Here is a 25,999-nt window from a genome sequence, read left to right as displayed (position 1 = left end):
CTGAAGGTGGCCAAATCCGAAACGCGTCGTACTACGAGCAATCAGCTCATTCAATTTGTGCAGCATGGCATTTGGACAGTGTTACTGTTGATGAACTCCGTTTGGTTACAGTCTCTGGGTGCGGGCTGAAGCTGTCCTAAACGCGCAGCTGGACTGCCACGTCACTTGCTGTACGCTGCCAGCAGCGTTTGCCACGTACGTCATTAGCTGCCGTGAAACCGGCCTGTTAGGGGTCGAGGAACAAAGGTCGCACCGAGCGCGCACTGGCCGGACGGCCGTCGCTCGGAGTGTTTGAGCGACGGCCGGCGCCCGGTGGCGTGTCGCTAAATTAATTTCGCCGAGGCCGGCCGCCGCGACTCGCCTCTTGACCGGCAGTAATTGAGTTGTCAGTTCGGGCTGCACGGGAGGCCGACCGTGGCGGGACGCGAACCGGGGACACTCACTGCGCAGGACGGAGCCGGCGGCTGCGGCAGTGGCGGGGGAGGGCAGGTTTTAATCAAGACCGCCCCGCATTAGCATACACCAGGGGTGGGCGTGGGCGTGTGCCAGCACGTACTCCCACCACCCCACACAGCGCAGCCACTGTGCTCGCGTCTGTGCGCGGGATTTACCGCCGTCAGGTCCGCACAGCCAAGCTGTACGTGTTGTTGTTGTCGGTGTTGCTGTTGTTGTTGTTGTCAGGGTTGCCGCTTTTGTTTCCGGCTTCCTTCAGTGGCTTGTTGTCGGCCCGCAGTAACAGGGCAGGGGGGCGGAAGGGGGGGGGGGGAGGGGGGGCAGTGGTCGTACCCTGTTTGGTTGTCGGGGAGAGTTGGGTGGGGGGAGCAGCGAAGGGTGTTGGGGGGTAAACAAGACCGGCGGCTTGTTTTAGAGCTTCAGGGGTTGGCCGCCGGCACGTCGCCGTAAAAGCAACTGCCGAAGAGCCCTCCCACGGGCCGTGTTTCGTCCTTTGGAACATGTGTGCCAGTCTCAGCACAGGCTGCGGAGACAATAGCGGGGCTCTTGTACCCAGAGGGTGCTGCACCGAGGAGCACATGACGAGTTTTACAGGCTATAAGATGCTATTGTTTCTTCGAAAAATTGCCTCCAAATTTCGTGTACGTCTTATACTCAAAATTAATATAAACGTGTCCAGGGGTTGGTTTAAAATTCCTACCAGTCTTAAAAATGGTCGTATATTCGACGCAGCAGGGGAATTACCTCTGTCTGGCAACATTGGATTCAACTGGCAGCATCACTGCACCAATGCGACGAACGTGTGCTGCGGGGATTCAGAAGCTTGCTAACATGTCTCCCTCCCGTCCTGCCATCACAAACCCACAACACTGTCTTCCCTATGGAGTGCCATTGCAATCAACGGTGCCAGTGAACTTGAATTGAAAGTGATTGTGTTATTGGTAAGAATAAAATATTTTTGTTAGCAGCTAATTTCGGAATGGAATAAAATGTATTTATGGTGGCTATAAATTGAAACTAACTACATATGCAGAAGAACATAGAAATAAAGCAGCTGTGCGGCATTTTGACCCTCCACCAACAGAAAAACAAAAACATTCGCGATTGGCGGGCTAGTAAAGATGAACTGAAAATAATGTGAAAGACTAAATGTCTAAATAGAGGACTGAATGCAAAATGGCCAAAATTTGAATGTGACACATTGAAATGGATTCATGAACACCGACAAAATGACACAGGATTTAATACAAATGTGATTCAAATACACACTGGTGAGCTAGCGCTACAGTGGAACTTAACAGACCTAGGAAGTGCAGTTGGATAGTGGTATAGCTTTATGAAGCGTCACGCATTTTAAGGGTGGAGTTGAATGGTGCCACAGGTTTACGAAACATCATGGACGTAGCATGCGAACCAGAACCAAAATATTTCAGAAAATGGCACAGGAGTATGAAGCGAAAAAAAACACGAAAAAACTTTTGCGTCATCTCGGTTCCGAGAGTTCCGCAAACTGCACAGAAAGTTGGAACAGAGATCAACATAAACATTATTCTCGCTCTCTTTATTCCTCATGAGAAGCACCTCCTTCCGAGGTGGTGGACCATATTGCACGTACACACCTGCACTTCTAATACCCAGTAGCACGTCCTCTTACACTGATGCATGCCTATATTCGTCGTTACATACCATACCCAAGTTCATCAAGGAAATGTTGGTCCAGATTGTTCCACTCTTCAATGGCTATTCGGCGTGGATCCCTCAGAGTAGTTGGTCGGTCACGTCGTCCATAAACAGCCCTTTTCAATGTATCCCAGGCATGTTGGATAGGGTTCATGAATGGTGAACATGCTGGCCACTCTAGTCGAGCGATATCGTTATCCTGAAGGAAGTCATTCACAAGATGTTCACGAAGGGGGCTCGAACTGTCGTCCATGAAGACGAATGCCACGCCAGTATGCTGCCGATATGGTTGCACTATGGGTCGGACGACCGCATTCACGTATCGTACAGCCGTTACGGCGCCTTCCATAATCACACGTGGCGTACGTCGGCCACACATAATGTCACCCCAAAACAGCAGGGAACCCCCACCTTGCTGCACTCGCTGGACAGTGTGTCTAAGGCGTTCAGCCTCACCGGGTTGCTCCAAACACGTCTCCGACGATTGTTGGTTGAAGGCATATGCGACACTCACCGGTGAAGAGAACGTAATGCCAATCCTGAGCAGTTTAATCAGCATGTTGTTTGGGTCCATCTGTACCGCGCTGCATGGTATCGTAGTTGGAAAGATGGGCCTCGCCATGGACGACGGGAGTGAATTATGGCGTCATTCAGCTTATTGCACACAGTTTGAATCATAACACGACATCCTGTGGCTGCGAGAAAGGCATTATTCCACGTGGCAGCGTTGCTCTCAGGGTTCCTTCGAGCCATAATTCGTAGGTAGCGGACAACCATTGCAGTAGTAGCCCATGGGCGGCCTGAGTGAGGCGTTTCATCTCTCTGTATCTCCTCCATTTCCGAACAACATCTGGTTTGGTTCACACCGAGACACCTGGACACTTCCCTTGTTGAGAGCCCTTCCTGGCACAAAGTAACAATGTGGACGCGATCGAACTGCGGTATTGACCGTCCAGGCATGGTTGAACTAAAGACGACATGAGCCGTGTACCTCCTTCCTGGTGGAATGACTGGAACTGATAGGTTGTTGGACACCCGCCGTCTAATAGGCGCTGCTCATGCATGTTTGTTGACATTGGTGTGTGTATTATCTTTCTACTGCTTTATTATTGAGCATCAAAAGAAAACCAGTGTGGAAGGAAGCTAAACAGCTTATATGGATGAAATGCCTTTGACATCAAAGCACTAGAATTGTTGACATTGAAAGGACTAAAACTGTAACTACAAAAACAAGTGTACATGGAGAAATGCGTTACACTGTTGTCGTTCCACGCTGTGATGATAGTATTAAACTTAATTCAATGACCACTTTGAAGCATAAAACAATGCCAAAATTTTCTGAAGTACCTCCAGGTGTTGTTGTGCACGTATATGTTAATGTTGGACGGACGAGTCTGGTATGAAATCATGGATTAACAGTGTGTAGGAGAGAAGAAAAGGTGCTTTGTTGAAGAAGAGTTCTCTTCTTGTGATAGATCAATTTAGTAACCATTTGAAAAATTCCATGAGAGAAAAAAGGAGACACGGAAATACAAAGCTTTCTGTTATTCCGGGAGAACTTACGTCAAAATTGTAACCTCTTGTTGATTCAATAAATAAACCATTTAAAATTTGTATTAGAGAGGAATGGAACAAATGGATGATGGGTGAAACCCAACATGAATTCATGCCGAAGGGAGCTTTAAAACGACCTACAACCAAACATGTTAATCATTGGATAAAACAGTCGTGGACTAGAGAGAAGACATCATTGTTATATCTTTCAAAAATGCAGCATAAGTAACGCTCTGGATGAAAGTGAAGACCGTATTAAATATGAAGAGGACAACGATGACGAAGAAGAAGAAAAAAAAGAAGAAGAACGTTAAGATGACGATTTTGAGAGATTTCGAAAGCAGTTCGGTTTCATAAACTAAGAACTTTTTAGTTTTAGTCCAGCTTCGCAGTCTAATAATAAAAACAGTAAGTATAACATTTAATAGAAATGCAGAAATGCTAAAAATTAACGCCCCTTTATAGTCCGTAGCGTCTTATAGCCCGTAAAATACGGTAATGTATTTCAAAAATTTAAAGTTCTATGGGACTAAAATGCTGAATTCATCGTTCCCTAGGCTTACACACTAATTACACTAACTTACGCTAAGGACAGCACACACATCCATGCCCGAGGGAGGATTCGAATCTCCGACAGGGGGAGCCGCGCAAACCGTGACAAGGCGCCCTAGACTGCAGGGCTACCGCGCCCGGCTAATATATACACTCCTGGAAATTGAAATAAGAACACCGTGAATTCATTGTCCAGGAAGGGGAAACTTTATTGAAACATTCCTGGGGTCAGATACATCACATGATCACACTGACAGAACCACAGGCACATAGACACAGGCAACATAGCATGCACAATGTCGGCACTAGTACAGTGTATATCCACCTTTCGCAGCAATGCAGGCTGCTATTCTCCCATGGAGACGATCGTAGAGATGCTGGATGAAGTCCTGTGGAACGGCTTGCCATGCCATTTCCACCTGGCGCCTCAGTTGGACCAGCGTTCGTGCTGGACGTGCAGACCGCGTGAGACGACGCTTCATCCAGTCCCAAACATGCTCAATGGGGGACAGATCCGGAGATCTTGCTGGCCAGGGTAGTTGACTTACACCTTCTAGAGCACGTTGGGTGGCACGGGACACATGCGGACGTGCATTGTCCTGTTGGAACAGCAAGTTCCCTTGCCGGTCTAGGAATGGTAGAACGATGGGTTCGATGACGGTTTTGATGTACCGTGCACTATTCAGTGTCCCCTCGACGATCACCAGAGGTGTACTGCCAGTGTAGGAGATCGCTCCCCATACTATGATGCCGGGTGTTGGCCCTGTGTGCCTCGGTCGTATGCAGTCCTGATTGTGGCGCTCACCTGCACGGCGCCAAAAACGCATACGACCATCATTGGCACCAAGGCAGAAGCGACTCTCATCGCTGAAGACAACACGTCTCCATTCGTCCCTCCATTCACGCCTGTCGCGACACCACTGGAGGCGGGCTGCACGATGTTGGGGCGTGAGCGGAAGACGGCCTAACGGTGTGCGGGCACGTAGCCCAGCTTCATGGAGACGGTTGCGAATGGTCCTCGCCGATACCCCAGGAGCAACAGTGTCCCTAATTTGCTGGGAAGTGGCGGTGCGGTCCCTAACGGCACTGCGTAGGATGCTACGGTCTTAGCATGCATCCGTGCGTCGCTGCGGTCCGGTCCCAGGTCGACGGGCACGTGCACCTTCCGCCGACCACTGGCGACAACATCGATGTACTGTGGAGACCTCAATCCCCACGTGTTGAGCAATTCGGAGGTACGTCCACCCGGCCTCCCGCATGCCCACTATACGCCCTCGCTCAAAGTCCGTCAACTGCACATACGGTTCACGTCCACGCTGTCGCGGCATGCTACCAATGTTAAAGACTGCGATGGAGCTCCGTACGCCACGGCAAACTGGCTGACACTGACGACGGCGGTGCACAAATGCTGCGCAGCTAGCGCCATTCGACGGCCAACACCGCGGTTCCTGGCGTGTCCGCTGTGCCGTGCGTGTGATCATTGCTTGTACAGCCCTCTCGCAGTGTCCGGAGCAAGTATGGTGGGTCTGACACACCCGTGTCAATGTGTTCTTTTTTGCATTTCCAGGAGTGTATATACTTCAGTCTAGTGAAGGAAAGTGCCCCAGAGACCACCATAAGGAGTTTTATCCTCTGTTGTGTGTTTGGATCTTCAAAATGAGCGTTACACGGCACAGAAACAAAGTAAGCGACCGGCGATAATGAGTATAGCGAAGTGTTTCGCTGCCCGTCCTGTTAGCCATGCGGTCTAACGCACGACTTTTCGGACTGGAAAGGAACGGCTGGTCCCCGGCACGAATTCTCCGGGCGGACCTGTGTCGAGGTCCTGTGAGCCGGATGGTTTTTTGGCGGTTTTCCATCTACCACGGCGAACGCAGGCGGGTTCCCCTTATTCCGCCTCTGCTACACTATGTCGGCGATTGCTGCGCAAACAAGTTCTTCACGTACGTGTACACCACCATTACTCTACAACGCAAACATAGAGGTTACACTCGACTGGTGTGAGACGTTCCCTGGAGGGGGATGGGGTGTCTACTGCGGGCCGAAACGCACAATAACCTTGGGTTCGGTGTGGGGCGGCGGAGGGGTGAAGTGGGCTGCGGTAGTCGACGTGGGGTTGTGGACCACTGCGGCTGCGGCGGGGACGGAGCCTCCCCGTCGTGCATACATACATTTTCGCTCAAATCTCGGAGTGTGAATGTAGGCGAGATTGAAATATAAAAACGTGTGCAAAAGAGTTAATGCAATCGTTATGGAAAAAGAAAACCCGTCAGATATACAGAAGTGGACGGAAACTTTAAATACAGTGACACACATAATCATAGCTCACAGAACAGTGTGTCAAAAGTAAGCAAATTGCCTTACGACAGATTTGCAGGTGAAATGCTGTCAGAATATAAAAAAGACGTTAAAACAAATTGGTAGTAGTAATACATTTTCGCAAGTAATGCAAATTCAGGCGGACACTCGGAATAAATTAAACAAAATGTACGATTTATATTATTTAGGGCTAAAATAAGAAAAATAACCATGAACTTTGTGTGATGTTTTAAGGTGTGTCCGCACTGCTCGTCTGGCTCATGTACTTGTGACACTTGCAGTCTTATGAGGCCCCGGTCTTTGTGACCGAGCGGTTCTAGGAGCTTCAGTCCGGAAGCGCGCTGCTGCTGCGGTCGCAGGTTCGAATCCTGCCTCGGGCATGGATGTGCGTGATGTCATTAGGTTTAAGTAGTTCTAAGTTCTAGAGGACTGATGACCTCAGATGTTAAGTCCCTTAGTGCTTAGAGCCATTTGATATGAGTCTTACGAGTAATGTGCACGGAGGTAGACTCAGAGGGCTCGCCGGGAAACAGGCGTACGAGCCGCCGGAGCATATGGCTAGTTAGTCTGGCTCCGGGTGTTGTCGGTACATCAAACGGATGCGCTGCGAGATGGGCGAGTGGGGCGGACGGCAACAAGCATAGACCAGTTGTATCGGTGCACTCGTACAGTTTGGTTTTCGTACTATTCTTTTTCTGTATTGCGGACATCGGTTTTTCCATTTAAATGGAGTGGACCGACGATTTTGCCATTAAACTCATAAATAAGTATAAACAAAATCCTGTGGTGTGAGATGCAACAAACTCCAATTATAAAATAACATTAAAAAGAAGAGAAGCGTGGGATTCCATCGAAACAGAACTCCGCGTTGATGTGGCCAGACTAAAAAAAATGACGCTTATTAGCCATTTACAGGAAAGGCCCCCCCTCCCAAAAAAAAGTGGTCTACTCTCCATACAAAAACTGTCAGAAACTACCTTCTGACACTTAAATCTATACTCGATGTTAACAAAGTTTCTTTTCTTCAGAAACGCTTTCCTTGCCATTGCTAGTCTACATTTTATATCCTCTCTACTTCGCCCATCATCAGTTATTTTGCTCCCCAAATAGCAAAACTCCTTTTCTACTTTAAGTGTCTCATTTCCTAATCTAATTCCCTCAGCATCACCTGACTTAATTCGACTACATTCCATTATCCTCGTTTTGCTTTTGTTGATGTTCATCTTATATCCTCCTTCCAAGACACTGTCGAATACGTCCAACTGCTCTTACAAAGTCTTTTGCGGTCTCTGACAGATTTACAATGTCATTGGTGAACCTCAAAATTTTTATTTCTTCTCCATGGATTTTAATACCTACTTCGAATTTTTCTTTTGTTTCCTTTATCGCTTGCTCAGTATACAGACTGAACAACATCGGGGAGAGGCTAGAATTCTGTCTCACTCCCTTTCCAACCACTGCTTCCATTTCATGTCCCTAGACTCTTATAACTGTCATTTGATTTCTGTAGAAATTGTATATAGTCTTACGCTCCCAGTATTTTATCCCTGCCACCTTCAGAATTTGAAAGAGCGTATTCCAGTCAACATTGTCAGAAGCTTTCTCTAAGTCTACAAACGCTAGAAACGTAGGTTTACCTTTCCTTAATCTTTCTTCTAAGATAAGTCGTAGGGTCAGTATTGCCCCACGTGTTCCAGTATTTCTACAGAACCCAAACTGATCTTCCCCCGAGGTCGGCTTCTACCAGTTTTTCCCTTCGTCTGTAAAGAATTCGCGTTAGTATTTAGCAGCTGTGACTTATTAAATATTAAATAATTATTAATAACGTTGACAATAATAGACATTATAATAATTGTGAACATGAAATATAATTAAAATCAATAACATTGCATAATAATACGTAGGTATTCATTATAACGAATATTCTGCGTTTCACTTATCAACTTGACATTATTCCCAATTTTTAACATTATTATTATATATCCCCCTATTCCTACATCTATTCTCTTATTTTGCTTGCTTTGTTATTGTTTATATGAATCTACCGTCGTCCCTTCGTTTTAGTGGGAATTTAAGGACGATTTGGAAGAACAGAGGGTTGCTGGCATGGATACAAACGAAGGTACAGCGAGCACTTGCAAAGAAATTAGTAGTCAAGATGTCGATCATCAAACAATGTAAGGCAAGAGACTCCCACACATAACAATAAAAAAAGAGAAAAAACGCATAACTGGATTTGCTTCACCGAGAAAAAATCAGAGACAAAGGGCTGAAGATCTTCGTACGGCAGAGGCACTACAAACTGCTCTATGTAAAACTAGAGATGAGATTGACGCCTAAGGAGAGTCCACAGCGAACGTCTACTGTCCATGGACAAAAGAACGCGTGCTTTGGTTAAAAAAGTATTTTCCGACACGATTTTCAAAGCAGAATGTCGGCTGTTTCGGACATTCTTGACCACGTTTAACCAACAGCAACTACGTTGCTCGTCGCATTTACCGATTTCTTCAAGTCAACATCTTCATGCCTATGAGCAGATGCAAAGCTACTTCCAACAGACATCTACTGCTACTTCTGACAACAGCGAACAACGTTCTCCACATTCTCTGGATCTGCTTCATTTATAATAATTAAAAGTAATAATCTTTGTGGTTAAGCTCTTCTCGTTCTGTAAGTTTGTATTTCTTTTGGTTATTAACTGATGAATAAAAGTGCATCAATAACAAAATTTGTGTGATTTATTAACTTACTTTTACAAACTCCTTCAAGCTGCCTGTAAGAGCTGCACATACATCAGGAATGTTTGATCTCACTTGCTTCAAAACTTTAAACAAAAACCTGACGCTGTTGTAGGAATCACCAGTTGCTATGTATCTGAACGTAAGTGCCAACCGCTCAGTAACCGCTATAGCTTTCCGAAATTTTTTGATAGCCTTTGATATTTTCGGTCCAACCAAATTTATCAGATATTCAAAATCTAACGCGGAAATAGGACAAAATGTCTTGAAATGTATATTTTCAACATCCAAGTCATCCATCAAATCACTCCCACTACATCTTTTTCCGCTTCTGTAAACTATGATCATCCACCATCCGCGTTTTCTTGAGCCTTTGCAGCGTCTTCTTCCATCTTATTCCTCACCTAAAAGGCGCATCACAAGGAAGTTACAGGGTGATTCAAAAAGAATACCACAACTTTAGGAATTTAAAACTCTGCAACGACAAAAGGCAGAGCTAAGCACTATCTGTCGGCGAATTAAGGGAGCTATAAAGTTTCATTTAGTTGTACATTTGTTCGCTTGAGGCGCTGTTGACTAGGCGTCAGCGTCAGTTGATGCTAAGATGGCGACCGCTCAAGAGAAAGCTTTTTGTGTTATTGAGTACGGCAGAAGTGAATCGACGACAGTTGTTCAGCGTGCATTTCGAACGAAGTATGGTGTTAAACCTCCTGATAGGTGGTGTATTAAACGTTGGTATAAACAGTTTACAGAGAATGGGTGATTGTGCAAAGGGAAAAGTTCTGGGCGGTCGAGAACGAGTGATGAAAATGTAGCACGCATCCAGCAAGCATTTGTTCGCAGCCCAGGAAAATCGACTCGCAGAGCTAGCAGAGAGCTGCAAATTCCACAATCAACTGTATGGAGGGTCCTACGAAAAAGGTTAGTTATGAAACCGTATCGTCTGAAATTGGTTCAAGCACTGTCTGCAGCTGATAAGATTAAAAGAATCGATTTCTGTGATTTTATCCTTGCTCAAATGGAAACAGATGAATCTTTCGTTTCAAAGATTGTGTTTAGTGATGAAGCAACTTTCCACACTAACAGGAAAGTCAACTGTCACAATGTCTGTGTATGGGGCACTGAGAATCCGCGGGAAACAACTCAGTATGAACGTGACTCGCCTAAGGTGAACGTTTTCTGTGCCATTTCCACCAATAAAGTTTTTGGTCCCTTTTTCTTCGAAGGTGCTGCTGTAACTGGACTACAGTATCTGGAGATGTTAGAGAATTGGCTGTTCCCTCAGCTCGAACAAGAAGCACAACAATTCATGTTTCAGCCGGATGGAGCGCCACCACATTGGCACTTATCTGTCCATAACTACCTGAACGTTAACTACCCGAGGCGATGGATCGGCCGCCAGGCAGCCCGTGACAGAGCACTTCATCACTGGCCTCCAAGAAGCCCTGATCTTACCCCCTGCGATTTTTTCTTATGGGGGTATGTTAAGGATATGGTGTTTTGGCCACCTCTCCCAGCCACCATTGATGATTTGAAACGAGAAATAATAGCAGCTATCCAAACTGTTATGCCCGATATGCTACAGAGAGTGTGGAACGAGTTGGAGTATCGGGTTGATATTGCTCGAGTGTCTGGAGGGGACCATATTGAACATCTCTGAACTTGTTTTTGAGTGAAAAAAACCTTTTTAAACACTCTTTGTAATGATGTATAACGGAAGGTTATATTACATTTCTTTCATTAAATACACATTTTTAAAGTTGTGGTATTCTTTTTGAATCACCCTGAACTTCGTCCTTTTTAAATTAGGAAGCTGGCACTGGTCACGACTGCGAGAACAATGTGGATCATCGTGAGCCTAAGCCTGGCAAGCAACTGGAGTAGAGTGGACGAAGATAGAAGCAGCACGAGCGCAAGTCAGACAAGTTTGACAAGTCTCCTGACAGGCGAGTGTGACGAGCACAAGTCCGGCGAGCACGAGTAGCGTGGACGTACCTTTACGGAAAACAGTCGTGACCCACAGAAGATGACAAATGGGTGTCGAAACATGAAGTGAGACAAAAGTCGGTTAAAATTTGAAAACGCAATAAGTTACTGAATAAGGTAGATGGAGAGGCAAACCTTGACATACATGGCTGAAATGATATGGGGTTTTATTGAAACCAAAAACGAGTGCGTAAAACCGGCCAGCATATGTCGTTGGACAGCAACAGGTCAGTGACATCTCGTGAGAATAGTGTATTAAGCGTGGGAATAAGATGTGCCAGCATTCGCAGCATGTTGACTTTATCAGGAAATTCACTGTTAGTGCAACTTTAGTATCAGAATACAGCTTTACGATTGCATCGCCATAAGACGGCTGTTCGAACGGCAAAGATCCCATGATGAGGGTCGCTGCGAAGAAAATTTTCACAAAGTTCGAAGCCACGTGTTACTTAGGCGATCGGCCCCGTAGTGGGCGACCAGACGCGAGTGCTGCTGCTGCTAGGAAAGGTCAGGAGCAAATGGAGACTTCAGCGGATTCTTCTCTGCATGGTGAAATAAGCGTTCTGGAAGTAGCACATCGCGGCAGCATTCCGCGCATTTCTGTTAAGAGAGCACAAACGTGTACCCTCCACTGCTATCCGCACAAAATCCAGCGCCATCATGAACTGTTAGGTGTTTATTTAGTGACACGGAGAACATCTGCGATATGGGAACTAAAAAAAATGGAGGAAGATAATTGATTATCTAACGTGTTGAGGACCGATGAACCACATTTCACACTCTCAGATTGTGTGTGGGGCGGCGGGTTATCATAATTATAATAATTATTATTAATATGTCATAAGTAGTAGAAAATTGAAAATATTTGAATATTGCTGTAAATATTGGAATACTGTTCCCTGTCTTTTTTGAGAGCCTGAAAACTATTTCTGTGGTCAGCCAGAAAGCGATGGAGAACATACTGCCCATAGTTCCCAGTCTGCAAGTCCACATTCTTGTTCAGCCCACTGAAAGAAATGTTTCTACTCTCGCGGGATCAGAACTATGATTATAAATGGAAGATTTTGAGTTCTAATTGAAAGATATATTTGGTAAGGTTTCACAAGCGCAACAACGTAATATTCATTATGTTAATACTGACAGTAGATCTCTCTATACTAAACAGCACTATGAGCAGTTCAGAAGCGATTTCTACGGTAAGTTCCTGCTAAAGTGTCTTTCGTCTTGACTACTGATAGTCAAAATAAATGCTTAACACAAAAGTGGAAAATAATTGTGTCCACTTGCCAGACGGCTTTGTTAAAATTGCGGGTGGCACACTACAGTTACTTCCGTAAAAGTTAAGCGATCATGGACGCCGCGCAGTCCTCGCGAGTTCACTTTCTATTATTGCTGAAAATATACGTTTATTAACAGCTCGTCTCTGACGACATCCGACGCATCGCATACTGCGGCGTTTGACTGACGCGGATCTTACGGTGGCTGGGTGCGAAGTGAAGCCTAGTCTTCCCTTTCGGCTCGTCGGCTTGTATTTATACACTCCTGGAAATTGAAATAAGAACACCGTGAATTCATTGTCCCAGGAAGGGGAAACTTTATTGACACATTCCTGGGGTCAGATACATCACATGATCACACTGATAGTACCACAGGCACATAGACACAGGCAACAGAGCATGCACAATGTCGGCACTAGTACAGTGTATATCCACCTTTCGTAGCAATGCAGGCTGCTATTCTCTCATGGAGACGATCGTAGAGATGCTGGATGTAGTCCTATGGAACGGCTTGCCATGCCATTTCCACCTGGCGCCTCAGTTGGACCAGCGTTCGTGCTGGACGTGCACACCGCGTGAGACGACGCTTCATCCAGTCCAAAACATGCTCAATCGGGGACAGATCCGGAGATCTTACTGGCCAGGGTAGTTGACTTACACCTTCTAGAGCACGTTGGGTGGCACGGGATACATGCGGACGTGCAATGTCCTCTTGGAACAGCAAGTTCCCTTGCCGGTCTAGGAATGGTAGAACGATGGGTTCGATGACGGTTTGGATGTACCGTGCACTATTCAGTGTCCCCTCGACGATCACCAGAGGTGTACTGCCAGTGTAGGAGATCGCTCCCCACACCATGATGCCGGGTGTTGGCCCTGTGTGCCTCGGTCGTATGCACTCCTGATTGTGGCGCTCACCTGCACGGCGCCAAACACGCATACGACCATCATTGGCACCAAGGCAGAAGCGACTCTCATCGCTGAAGACGACACGTCTCCATTCGTCCCTCCATTCACGCCTGTCGCGACACCACTGGAGGCGGGCTGCACGATGTTGGGGCGTGAGCGGAAGACGGCCTAACGGTGTGCGGGACCGTAGCCCAGCTTCATGGAGACGGTTGCGAATGGTCCTCGCCGATACCCCAGGAGCAACAGTGTCCCTAATTTGCTGGGAAGTGGCGGAGCGGTCCCCTACGGCACTGCGTAGGATCCTACGGTCTTGGCGTGTATCCGTGCGTCGTTGCGGTCCGGTTCCAGGTCGACGGGCACGTGCACCTTCCGCCGACCACTGGCGACAACATCGATGTACTGTGGAGACCTCACGCCCCACGTGTTGAGCAATTCAGCGGTACGTCCACCCGGCCTCCCGCATGCCCACTATACGCCCTCGCTCAAAGTTCGTCAACTGCACATACGGTTCACGTCCACGCTGTCGCGGCATGCTACCAGTGTTAAAGGCTGCGACCGTTAGGCCGTCTTCCGCTCACGCCCAACATCATGCAGCCCGCCTCCAGTGGTGTCACGACAGGCGTGAATGGAGGGACGAATGGAGACGTGTCGTCTTCAGCGATGAGAGTCGCTTCTGTGCTCTAGAAGGTGTAAGTGAACTACCCTGGCCAGTAAGATCTCTGGATCTGTCCCCCATTGAGCATGTTTGGGACTGGATGAAGCGTCGTCTCACGCGGTCTGCACGTCCAGCACGAACGCTGGTCCAACTGAGGCGCCAGGTGGAAATGGCATGGCAAGCCGTTCCACAGGACTACATCCAGCATCTCTACGATCGTCTCCATTGGAGAATAGCAGCCTGCGTTGCTGCGAAAGGTGGATATACCCTGTAGTAGTGCCGACATTGTGCATGCTCTGTTGCCTGTGTCTATGTGCCTGTGGTTCTGTCAGTGTGATCATGTGATGTATCTGACCCCAGGAATGTGTCAATAAAGTTTCCCTTTCCTGGGACAATGAATTCACGGTGTTCTTATTTCAATTTCCAGGAGTGTATATAGAAGAAGCCAACATGTAATAGCTGGCTGCTTTCTTAGTATATAAAAGCGTGCAATGAGATTATCGCTCTCGGTTCTGTTTGTTTTGCGCTCTGTTTCTATTGACTGTTCGCTGGCTACTGGTCTGATGTACTCGATGTGAGTATTAACGAATTTCCGTACTCAAGTCCGTAAATTTGATTGTTTTCATTTATAGGAATGAAATTCCCATTTGCCACATTCTTGAGTTTTAAACATTTTTTGCACACGCTGTTGCGGAGACGAACGTAGCATTGCTCGTCTTTTATCTACCATTACACGGAAATTTTAATTTTCAGTAATTATTTATGAAATACAGCAACGTAAAGCGTGCAGACAGTTATATTATCAATACACAGGAGTCCTGAGATCTTACTATCACAAATATTTTTCTACGAATGGTTAGACCTAGTGTAAGTAAAAAGTCCAGAACAGATAAGGTCTTGGCTCAAGGTTTAAGGCAAATAATTAATTCTCAGGTTATGCCGGTGTAAAAGTGGAAGGCATTGAATCTTAACTACATTAGTGATTTATGGAGGATATTTTGCAGTACTGAAACTTTGTTTTTGTGGTGCCTCATTCATACTTCCTGCGCACGTAGGTACTGATACTTAAACGTCACTGGATTGTTTTTCTTGCATAGACAGACCAAATTATTTTTGTCATTTTTTGCTGTTTTCCGTTTATTTTCACTTCTATGAGAATACTTTTAAAAGACTGAAGATCGAATTCCTATCAAAATATTTAACGTACTGAGTACATAAGTGGATAAATGTTATTTCTGTGACATATGAGTAATGTGTCTGTGTATGTGTATATACTGACAAAAATCTATGAAATTATTTTCATGTTTATAGACGAAGTATTAAACTTTCCGATTTTAAAGACTGTACAACCTTTAAACATTTAGAATGTACACCACTTGTAAAAATATTTTGTGTCCATAACAATAATAATTTCTCCTTCCAAAAGACACAAAATATTTAACAAAAAGGCTGTAATATATTCCACTAAGACAATACACTTCGACTACAGGTATAGTTGATGAATGACGGCCGACATGTTAAGCATTTTTTAAAAAGAAAACCGCTTTGTTAAAATCAGGTGTTATGTCAATTATTGCTTTTGTATCATATGGAACGCGGTCTGCTGGTCATTTTGTATACTTTCTTTCTTTCCTTTTTTTTTTTTTTTGCTTTCAATAAAACCCCATCGATATAATTTCGAGCATCTGTGTCACTTTTCACCTCTCTGCCTACGTTGTTCCGTGAAGTACTTAATATTCAAATGTTAATGAACTTTTGCGTCACCCTATACATTGTGTTTCACATAAGACGGAGTTTAAAAGCCCAAATTTATTTTCTGTAATATTCGTTGTCATGTAAATGAAAGTGCAGTCTATCTTAGTAGTGAGTTTTTTCGATTTTGTAAACTTTTATAAGCTGACTTCCTTGCTGGCAGGACATAGAACATCCGTTTCTGTGTTATAACATGTTCGTGGATACAGAAGTCTTTATTTGCGTATATTACTGACAGAACGCAAAGGACAAGGGAGGAAAGGTACGTTATAACAGAGCTGATGTATGAATTTTATACGTATCCGTGTTCATAAGCAAACGGTGTAGTTGGCGAGGCTGATATAGCCGACAGCTGGCCAGCTGGCGCTGCAGTGATCTAGACTCACAAATCGTGTAATACAGCAATTCCTATGTGGCGCGGGCACCGTGCGTAGAACGTTTGTGTTTCCCGTCCGCGGCCGCCGCAACTGTTGGCGACGGATGATTGCTTATGCAGCCACCCACTGTGCAGGAGGAGGACTTTCGGAGTGGAGGTAGAGTGTAGACCGTAAAATGTAAACTTTCAAAGCCAGAAATGTCGCAATCAATAAAATATACCATGCCCTTATGCCACGGTCAAACGCATTTTCCATTAAAATCCAAGGTCGTGTCCCCAGCAATGGAAAATTTTTTCAAAATATGTAGACTACGTCTCATAGGGAGCCTTTTCGGTGGACGAGGAGTCTCGTGGTGCAGGTACAAATTTCACTGGGTTTAATTTTATTACATCCATTAATTCCAGTTGCAGTGAAGGTTCATTACCGAACTATCAGTTTCGTAAGTCCTGGTTCCAAAAAGCTGACAGGATTTATTTACAAAAGAATGGAGAAAACAAGTGGAAGCCTGCCACCGGAAAGGTGAGCTTGGACTCAGGAGAAATGTAGTAACACGAGAGGTAATACTGATTATAGGACTTCCACAGAAGACAGATCCAGTTAAGGCAAAACTACGTTTATAGCATTTGTAGGTTAAGAGGAAGTTTTTGATAGTGTTGTCTGAAATGCGCATTCCGAAATCTTCTCGCCTTGTACTACCGAAATACGATTAGTCTATCACCCCACTTAACCGCTAAGCGCTCTGCGCGCACAGCCCGTACATCAACCTTACACTGGTGATTAACGGAATGTATAATTAATTATGAACCCAAACACAGTTGAGATCTTCGTCACCACGATTTTCTAATTCAATGTCACAATGGGCCACATTTATACACAGGAATTCCCCTTAAAAATAACTATTTAGCAATCCTGTACAATTGTAGATGTTTCTTCAGTACACACCTGCAAGTAACGGTCCACTCACAGAACTTTGTAGCCTTGTAGCTCCAAGCGGAATTATCATGTACAATGTCGAGAACTATATTTCTTGGAAGTCAAGTAACAACAGCTGGTCAATGTTTTAAATATACAGGGTGTTTCAGAAGTGAATGTGAATATCCAGGGATATGACAGGAATGATCATTTGAAACAAAAAAGTCAAGTAAACATGAACTCTAAAACGTTTACCTGAAGAGCCATGACCAATTCTTGATCTTCGATACTGTGAAACAAACGTGTTAGGAAAAACAAACAAATCTCTTCTACTGCAAGCTTTTTGCTTTCTAATGTGTTGACCTATGCGGCATCTGGCGTTTGGTTTATCCTCAAGTGCTGCCTTCATCTTTCCTCTGCCATGCGGGCTACGTGGCCATCCCACTTGATTCTATTGCTCTTCAACTTCTGTAGCATTATTGGATGTTGCAACAAGTGGTAGAGTTCCTCATTCTTTCTCCTTCTCCATTCGCCTTTATCAAAGATCGGTCCCCATACATTCCTCATTACTCTTCTTTCAAATGTTAAAAAAAAATGGTTCAAATGGCTCTGAGCACTATGGGACTTAACATCTATGGTCATCAGTCCCCTAGTATTTGGAACTACTTAAACCTAACTAACCTAAGGACATAACACAACACCCAGCCATCACGAGGCAGAGAAAATCCCTGACCCCGCCGGGAATCGAACCCGGGAACCCGGGCGTGGGAAGCGAGAACGCTACCGCACGACCACGCGATGCGGGAAAATGTTAAGTTTTGTCTTTTTTTCGTGTAGTCATGCTCCAGGCTTCTGGATTCTATATAACTGATGAGCATATCACTTCGTTATATACCCTTATCTTAGTATTCGGTGATACAGATTGTGAGCTGAGCGTCTCCCTGAGGGAATACAAGCATTTCATTCTCACAGCTTTCTTTGGTGTCCATTTCTATACTGTCGTTGCTGGTGAACCAAGGCCCCAAGTGCCTGAAGTGGTGAACTCTACTGAACCTCATGCCATCTATCTCCAGAAACTCTTGCTGCTCTTGTCTACTTCATAACTGCATGGACTATGTTTTGTCTTGATTCACCTTCAGCCTAGCTTTCTGTGCGTAGTTGTTCATTTTCTGGTACATTACTTTCAGTTCATGGTTTGATTCATTTAGCAGTTCTATGTCACCTGCATATGCGAGACAACTGAAATTACCATTCGCCTGTAGTCCGGTCCATTCCTGTTGCGTACATACTCTTATCATTTTCTCTAGAATGACGTAGGACAGAAAACACGAGAGAGCATCCCCTAGTCTGAGACTTGCCTCAGTCTCGAACGTTTCTCACGTGACCCCCTCCAAAACGCACGGCTGCTCTTGGCACTTTTAACAAGTCTGCACTATTCTCAGTAGCTTCTCGGGGATACTGAAGTCACGCAGTGCAATGTAAGGGCTATTCTGGTGGATGCTGTCTTACGCAAGTTAAAAATCGGTCAACAGACTATAGACATCTTTATCGTACTCCCAGTGCTTTTCAAACTATTGTCTTAGATCTATTGTCGATCAATCCGGTTGAAATCCAGCTTGTTATTGTTGTATTTTGTTCACTACGAATGGTCGTAAATTTTATGGTTGGGACGGTGAGGGTGGTGGGAAGAGGTTGTATAGCTGAAGAGGTCCGTTCCGGCACATAAAATCTTAGAAACTGAGCACTGGCCAACCTCAGTTTGCTTTGGTTTCCCTAGGTATGTGATAAAGTACTGCGGTACAGGGATTTTAATGTGTATCGTGACAGAAAACATGTGCCGGCAAGCAAGTTTCTGCGGGTTGCATACGTTTGAGTATAAGTGTAAACAAATGCGTGCTCCAACTCTACTGGGTTGTAAGCTTGATGCGGCACAGTAGCACTGCCTGCTGACGGGTTCAATGAACCGGGCGAGCAGCGGGTCGGTGAACTCGGCAGCGCACAGTGCGTTCTCCCTGAGACGGCGGACACCCTCCCAACGCAGCGCCGGTTGCTGCCGCTCGCAGCAGGGACAGCCACTTCCTTCCGGCTGCGCCCTTCCTCCTCCCACCTCCTCACGAAAAACCACAACCTCCCACCCCCCCAACATCTCCCCCCTCCCCCCTTGCCCATCCAACTTTGTCCCAACCGGTCGCCCGGTACCCCGAAACTCGTCGCCATCAGCATTCATTAACTCTTCCCATTCTTCGCTGCTCACACAATATGCATAAGCGAGCGTAAATATTCATAACCACCTAATCTATATACAACGAGGTTCCATCAGTCGCGAGTGACAGCCATATTTCAGAGCCCCTTCTCCCCCCACCACCATGCCCCCGGCTGCAGCCGCCGCCGCGATGTGGTGCACTCTCAGAGCCAGCCAGGCGCCGCTGTAGTGACTCGGGTCTCAGCGTGCGGTAGTCCATCGCTTAATTAATGCCCACTCGTTTACCTGCTGACCCTGTAATTTCATTGATTTATGAATGAAAAGAAAGTTTCCATAGTCCACACATTCTAGCAAACGTCAACAGTGTATACTGATTCACACCAGTAAGATGCAGCTTGTACAAATTACGATAAGAAATTAGTTACCGAAAGTGTTATCGTGATCGTAAACGTTTCGATATTCCATTGTAAACACCGATACTGATTACGGTATAAATAAACAAAACATTGAGAAAATAATGTGACGTTGATGTTGAAGTGGGTGTGTTAATGTTGTACGATTACGTGAAAACGATTTAAAAAAGCGATAACACATGACGTGTTATCATAGGCGTAGCTTACATTTCTGTCACACTGTGCATCGTCTGTACTTTTCGCAGCCCTTTGCGTTTCTGATTTCTTCCTACTATCCCTTCTGTTTATCTTACCTGATTACTTCTCGTTCTTCTTTTGTCCTGTCAACTTCTTCTCCAACTTCGAATTCTACTGTACTGCTGCCATACATCTTTGTTTAACGTCTTTCTTCACATTCGACAAAAACGTAATGAGGAAATTGTTTAATATGATGTTAATGAAACTGCCATTTTTTAAGTTTCATATATTCATCGCTATACATATAGACGTTATTATCATTTTTGTTATTCAGAGAGAACCAGAACTCCACCGAGAAACTTTCAGAGGTATGTTAAGGACTAAAACAAGGAAAAAAGTTCTAGTAAACATGAGCTCTACAGTGCATGCCTTAGGAGCTATGAGCAATTGTTCAACTTAGGTAATATGAAACAAGTTTCTTCTACTGATCAAATGCTCATAGCTCTTAAAGTATCCATTGTAGAGCCCATGTTTCCTACACAATTTTTTTTTTTTTTGTTCAGTACTGCGACTAGTTTGTCGGCGGAGTTCTGGTTCACTAAGTATATTGATCGTATACTACACGAAATGTACTGTTGATTCACTAAGCCTGTCTTTTCTATGCAAGAGAGAACCTGAAGGCTAAATCTAGTCAACTGAGATAAATGCGCAAATTAAACAATTATTAAAGAATCGTTCATCGCAGTACAGTAAGATACAGTGTAGAGACGTTCGTATTTGAGAAAGAGGGAAGTTCCTACGGGGATTAATGGGGTACTTTAAGAACGAAATGAACACTCGAGAATTGTGCTCATGTCCTACGCCGTAATATGTGTGTATACTGCAAAAGAAGGAATATTGAAGTTCGAGTACGAATATGGGTGAGATTCACTCCAAGTCGTAATATGTATATACTGCAAAAGGAGGAAAATTAAAGCTCGAATACGAATAACAATGAGATTCATCCGTAAATAAAGTAACTTATAAAACAAGACGCATCACTGAATAGCATAATGGCTCTCATATTGCCCTCAGTTTTCATCTCCCTTTTCCATGGTTCAAAATGGTTCAAATGGCTCTGAGCACTATGGGACTTTATATCTGAGGTCATCAGTCCCCTTGAACTTAGAACTACTTAAACCTAACTAACCTAAGGACATCACACACATCCATGCCCAAGGCAGGATTCAAACCTGCGACCGTAGCGCTCGCGCGGTTCCAAACTGAAGCGCCTAGAACCGCTCGGCCACTCCGGCCGGCGTGGACTTCCACTACAAGCACGATCAACTACAGCAGATTATACTTCAGGAACTTCTGTTCATGGGACTCTAACTTTGGAACAAATAAAGCACTTTCCGCACTGAAACAATTTTTTACTTGAACTGCTCTTCCATCTCTCAGCAAGTGTATGAAACTACAGTAAAGTATCAATTTAACATATCTGAACCAATTGTAAACAATAACTTAAAGCGTTTGGTAAGATGAGAACTGTCTCGATAACACGATGACTTACGCTATGGTTCTTGTCGACAAAAGGCAACTGAACACATTCAAGTTTAAGTACGTAAACTTCCAGTCATAGTCAATTAAAACAGAACGAACATAAGAGATGAACAGTTTTCCTATCGTTTCTAATGGTATGTGAGTCTTACTTACTTGAGATTTTTAGCCAGATGTATGAAGAGGTGTCTCCTAATTTGAATTCTATATGGCTACTAAATTTTTGGAGTCTGAGACTATATTATTAATAGTTCGCTCCAGATCTTAATGGACAAGTGGGGAATTGAACCGTGATTTTCCGAGTCCAGTGTTTTACCATTGGGCCTCACTACACTCTAACTAAGATTTCAATTTGTTTGTAGGATACTGGGAAACTGCGGAGGATATATTTAAAAAAATAATACGCACGACGCTTGCGTCACTTAGAACAATGCGTTAGAGTTTGGTGTTATTATCCGTTAGTGTTGATGAGAAACACCATAGCATATAAATGAAGCGCTGGGTTAGTCCATAATACGATCTACCAGATACAACCAGCGAACATGAACAAGAATTTTTGTTAGGAAGGCGACGCTATTCTTGAGAAACTCTCTTGGGTAAATTTAACGAAAATGTAGTCAAAATAGAAAGTGCAGCAGTTCTTCATGTTCTGTCGATTATCTTGCATACAGATTACAAGAATAGAATGAAAAAAACAAAAGTGTTCACGGATAGATGCAGTCATTTTTCACAAGCTCCATACGCAAGATGTGGAACAGAACAGAATGGCTAATATTAGTAGAAAATTGTCTACAACATGTACTGTAGAGTTGCTAGCGGTGTATATATTTAGCAGATGTAGTTAACATTTTGATTCAAGCGTCCCAAAACACACCGTGCGTTGTCGGTACACTTGTTTTTGATGGCTAGATTGCTCACATACTCTTCCTCCTTCAGTAGCCATATGCGACGAAATGGAGCGTTGAAAGGATGAGTGCGAGACAGGTCAGACAACATCCCCAAACATGGAAATCTCCCTGGGGCAAATTCGTCCCGCTACACTTTAAATACACTGCTATCTGTAGTTCTTCCTTCTTCTTCTTCTTCTTCTTCTTTTGCTTCAGCATTGTCCCGCATCGTGCGCAGGATCGGCAGGGGTAAGTTCGAATTAGGCATCGTTAATGTTCAGGGGTGGCCGGATGCCCTTTCTGCCGCCACCCCACAACCCCCGCGATGGAATTAGTGTACCCCAGCTGTCTGTATCTAGTGTAAATCATGAAATAGTGCGGATGTGTTTAAAATGTCAGCGAGTCGTGTAACTGAGGTGGGACGTTCTAGTATGATAAAAAAATATTAGGTTAAATATATTTCAATTCTTTCAATTTAAATTCCTGTTTCATACTTGTATGTCGTGTTCCCAGTTTGGCACAGCTTTGCCACAGGAGACACGAAAGCGGTCGAGGACGTCCGTCTTCTGGTCGGCTCCTGATCGTTGTCAGTAGGAGGCTAGTTTTTTGATTACGCAAAGACTTCTATAATTGGGAAAAGAACAACCCGGATTTCTTTACGTAATCAGTATTAATTTTATAATTACCTAAGGGACCTTAAACAATGAACAGTAAAAAAAATAGCATTTGCAAATGAAATCATTAACAAATGGGGCAGTTAAGAGTTGTATAGAAGACAAGGAGCGGCCTTCTGTACACGACCAGGATGCCACAGTATTCTCTGCTGTAGTAAAGACTGTTTGACATTTATAAAAATAATATAGCATGGAGGTTAAAAAAGTATAAAGGAAAAGAACAGAATAAGAAATCTGGTAAACACTAAATATATTCAAACAATTCTCACTGGCAAATTAGGGCTTATTTATAAACAGTATAACTTACATAAGTACTTTTCTAACTGTATGGTGCGTTCAGATTTCAGCCTGCCCTGTGCTGCCTCCTTGGTTTACGTTTTGTCACAAATTACAGTCATTACTTTTCTCCTTCGTTAAAGACAATTCTTGCACTGTTCAACACCTTCATAACAATAACTTGCCGATTTACAGTTTCCAACATAAATTAAATGAATTTTATTAATTAATAATGTTGTCTGCTCGCTGGCAAGACCGCTCACTTTTATAGCTTAAAGTCGACCTTCTTTACGTTTTCACAACACAAGCAGAAGTAGTACATTAGAATCTGAAGCTCTACAAAAGTTTTTTTTTTTTTTTTTTTTTTTTTACTGTCATCTTTTATTTAGATCGAAGCGGAACGTCAGTCCAGCTTCTGTTAAAATGATTCTTTGTCTGCACAATCGTTGTATTAGCGTCCGCGCTAGATGCGCATCTTTGCAGTTACGTTAATTATATAAAACAAATGTCTTTCAAAGAATAGGTCTCATCTCATTGATCATTTAATATACAGATAGGTGAATGCCTTTCCATGTCAGAGAGAATCTGATTTTGATGAGTCGATAAACATTCCGAAACGTGTCCACACCAGAAAATGAGGCTGCAGTTCATCAGAAAATGAATCAGAGTCCTACAAAATCAATCCGACGCCTGTCACAACAGATTAACCTATCACGTACACTATGTGATCAAAAGTATCCGAACGCCTGGTTGAAAATGACTTACAAGACCGTGGCGCTCTCCATCGGTAATGCTGGCATTCAGTATGGTGTTAGTCCACCCTTAGAATTGATGACAACTTCCGCTCTCGCAGGCACTTGTTCTATCAGATGCTAAAACGTTTCTTGGGGTGTGGGAACCCGTTCTTCACCGAATGCTGCACTGAGGAGAGGTATCGATGTCGGCCGGTGAGGCCTGGCACGAAGTCGGCGTTCCAAAACATCCCAAACGTGTTCTATAGGATTCAGCTCAGGACTGACAGTCCAGACAGTCCATTAGAGGGATGTTACTGTCATGTAACCACTCCGCCACAGGCCGTGCATTATGAATAGGTGCTCGATTGTGTTGAAAGATGCAGTTGAGATCCCCAAATTACTCTTCAACAGCGGGAAGCAAGAAGATGCTTAAAACATCAAGTAGGCCTGTGGTGTGATAGTGTCACGCTAAATAACAATGGGTGCAAGCCCCCTTCGTGAAAAACATGACCACACGATAACACCATCACCTCCAAATTTTACTTTTGGCACTACACACGCTGGCAGATGACGTTCACCTGGCATTCGCCATGCCCACACCCTACCATCGTATCGCCACTTTGTATACCGTCATTAGTCACTTCTGACAACGGTTTTGCACTGTTCAATCGTCCAATATATACGCTCCTTACACCAGTCGGGGAGTCGTTTGTCATTTACTGGCGTGACGTATGGCTTATAAGCAGCCACTCTACCATGAAATCCAAGACTTCTCACCTTCCGCCGAACTGCCATAGCTTGCAGTGGACCCTGATGCAGTTCCTGTGTGATGGTCTGGATAGATGTCTGCCTATTACACATTACGAACGTCTTCAACGGTCGGCGGTCTCTGTCAGTCAACAGAGGTCGGGCTGTACGCTTTTGTGCTGTACGTGTCCCTCCACGTTTCTACTTCACTACCACATTGGAAACAGTGGAGCAAGGGATGTTTAGGAGTGTGGAAATCTTGCGTACAGACGTATGCCACAAGTGACACCCAATCACATGACCACGCTCGATGTCCGAGAGTTCCGCTGATATCTCCATTTTGCTGTCTCACGACGTCTAATGACTACTGAGGTCGCTGATGTGGAGTACCTGGCAGCGGATTTGCAGCACAATGCACCAGATATGAAAAACATATTCTTTAGGAGGTGTCTGGATACTTTGTATCACATTGTGTAGATCGTGCCAACGAATATTTCTTCTGCACTTGCAGTCTGGTCGCGGCCCTAGCTGGCTACCCAGGTCACCTAACATGCCAGTGTGCGATTGCATAGTATGGGGAGCCTTCAAGTCCATGGTGTATCGCAACAACCCTCGTGGCCTTCTAGAACTGCAGCAGAGCATTTCAGACGAGATGTTTCAGCAGTCCAGTTTCCCTCCGCCTTTGGCAGCTTGCTAAGCAAGGCCCGATGTTGCCAAGACACGAATAGTAGTCACTTTAAACATCTGCTATAGTCAGGTTAGTACTGTATTTCCTTTTTTCTGCTGCATTTCTTCGTACCCTGGAACTCTGTCTCGAGGACAGTTTTATTTGCGACAAAATGAATATGGGTCATCGATATGACTTACTGGTGTTCTTGACATTGTCACTGGTGGATGTAGCTTCTACATCTTTATCTACATGGATATTCTGCAAATCACATTTAAGTGCCTGGCAGAGGTTTCATCGAACCACCTTCGGAATTTCTGTTATTCCAGTCTCGTACAAAGCGCGGAAAGAACGAACACCTGTATCTTTCCGTACGAGCTCTGATTTCCCTTATTTTATAGTGATGATCGTTTCTCCCTATGTAGGTCGGTGTCAACAAAATATTTCCGCATTCGGAGGAGAAAATTGGTGATTGGAATTTCATGAGAAGATTCCGTCGCATCGAAAAACGCCTTTCTTTT

Source organism: Schistocerca gregaria, chromosome 8 (assembly GCF_023897955.1).
Source record: "Schistocerca gregaria isolate iqSchGreg1 chromosome 8, iqSchGreg1.2, whole genome shotgun sequence".
Taxonomy (NCBI): Eukaryota; Metazoa; Arthropoda; class Insecta; order Orthoptera; family Acrididae; genus Schistocerca; species Schistocerca gregaria.
The sequence above is the reverse complement of the archived record's forward strand: the minus strand, read 5'-3'. Positions refer to the sequence as shown.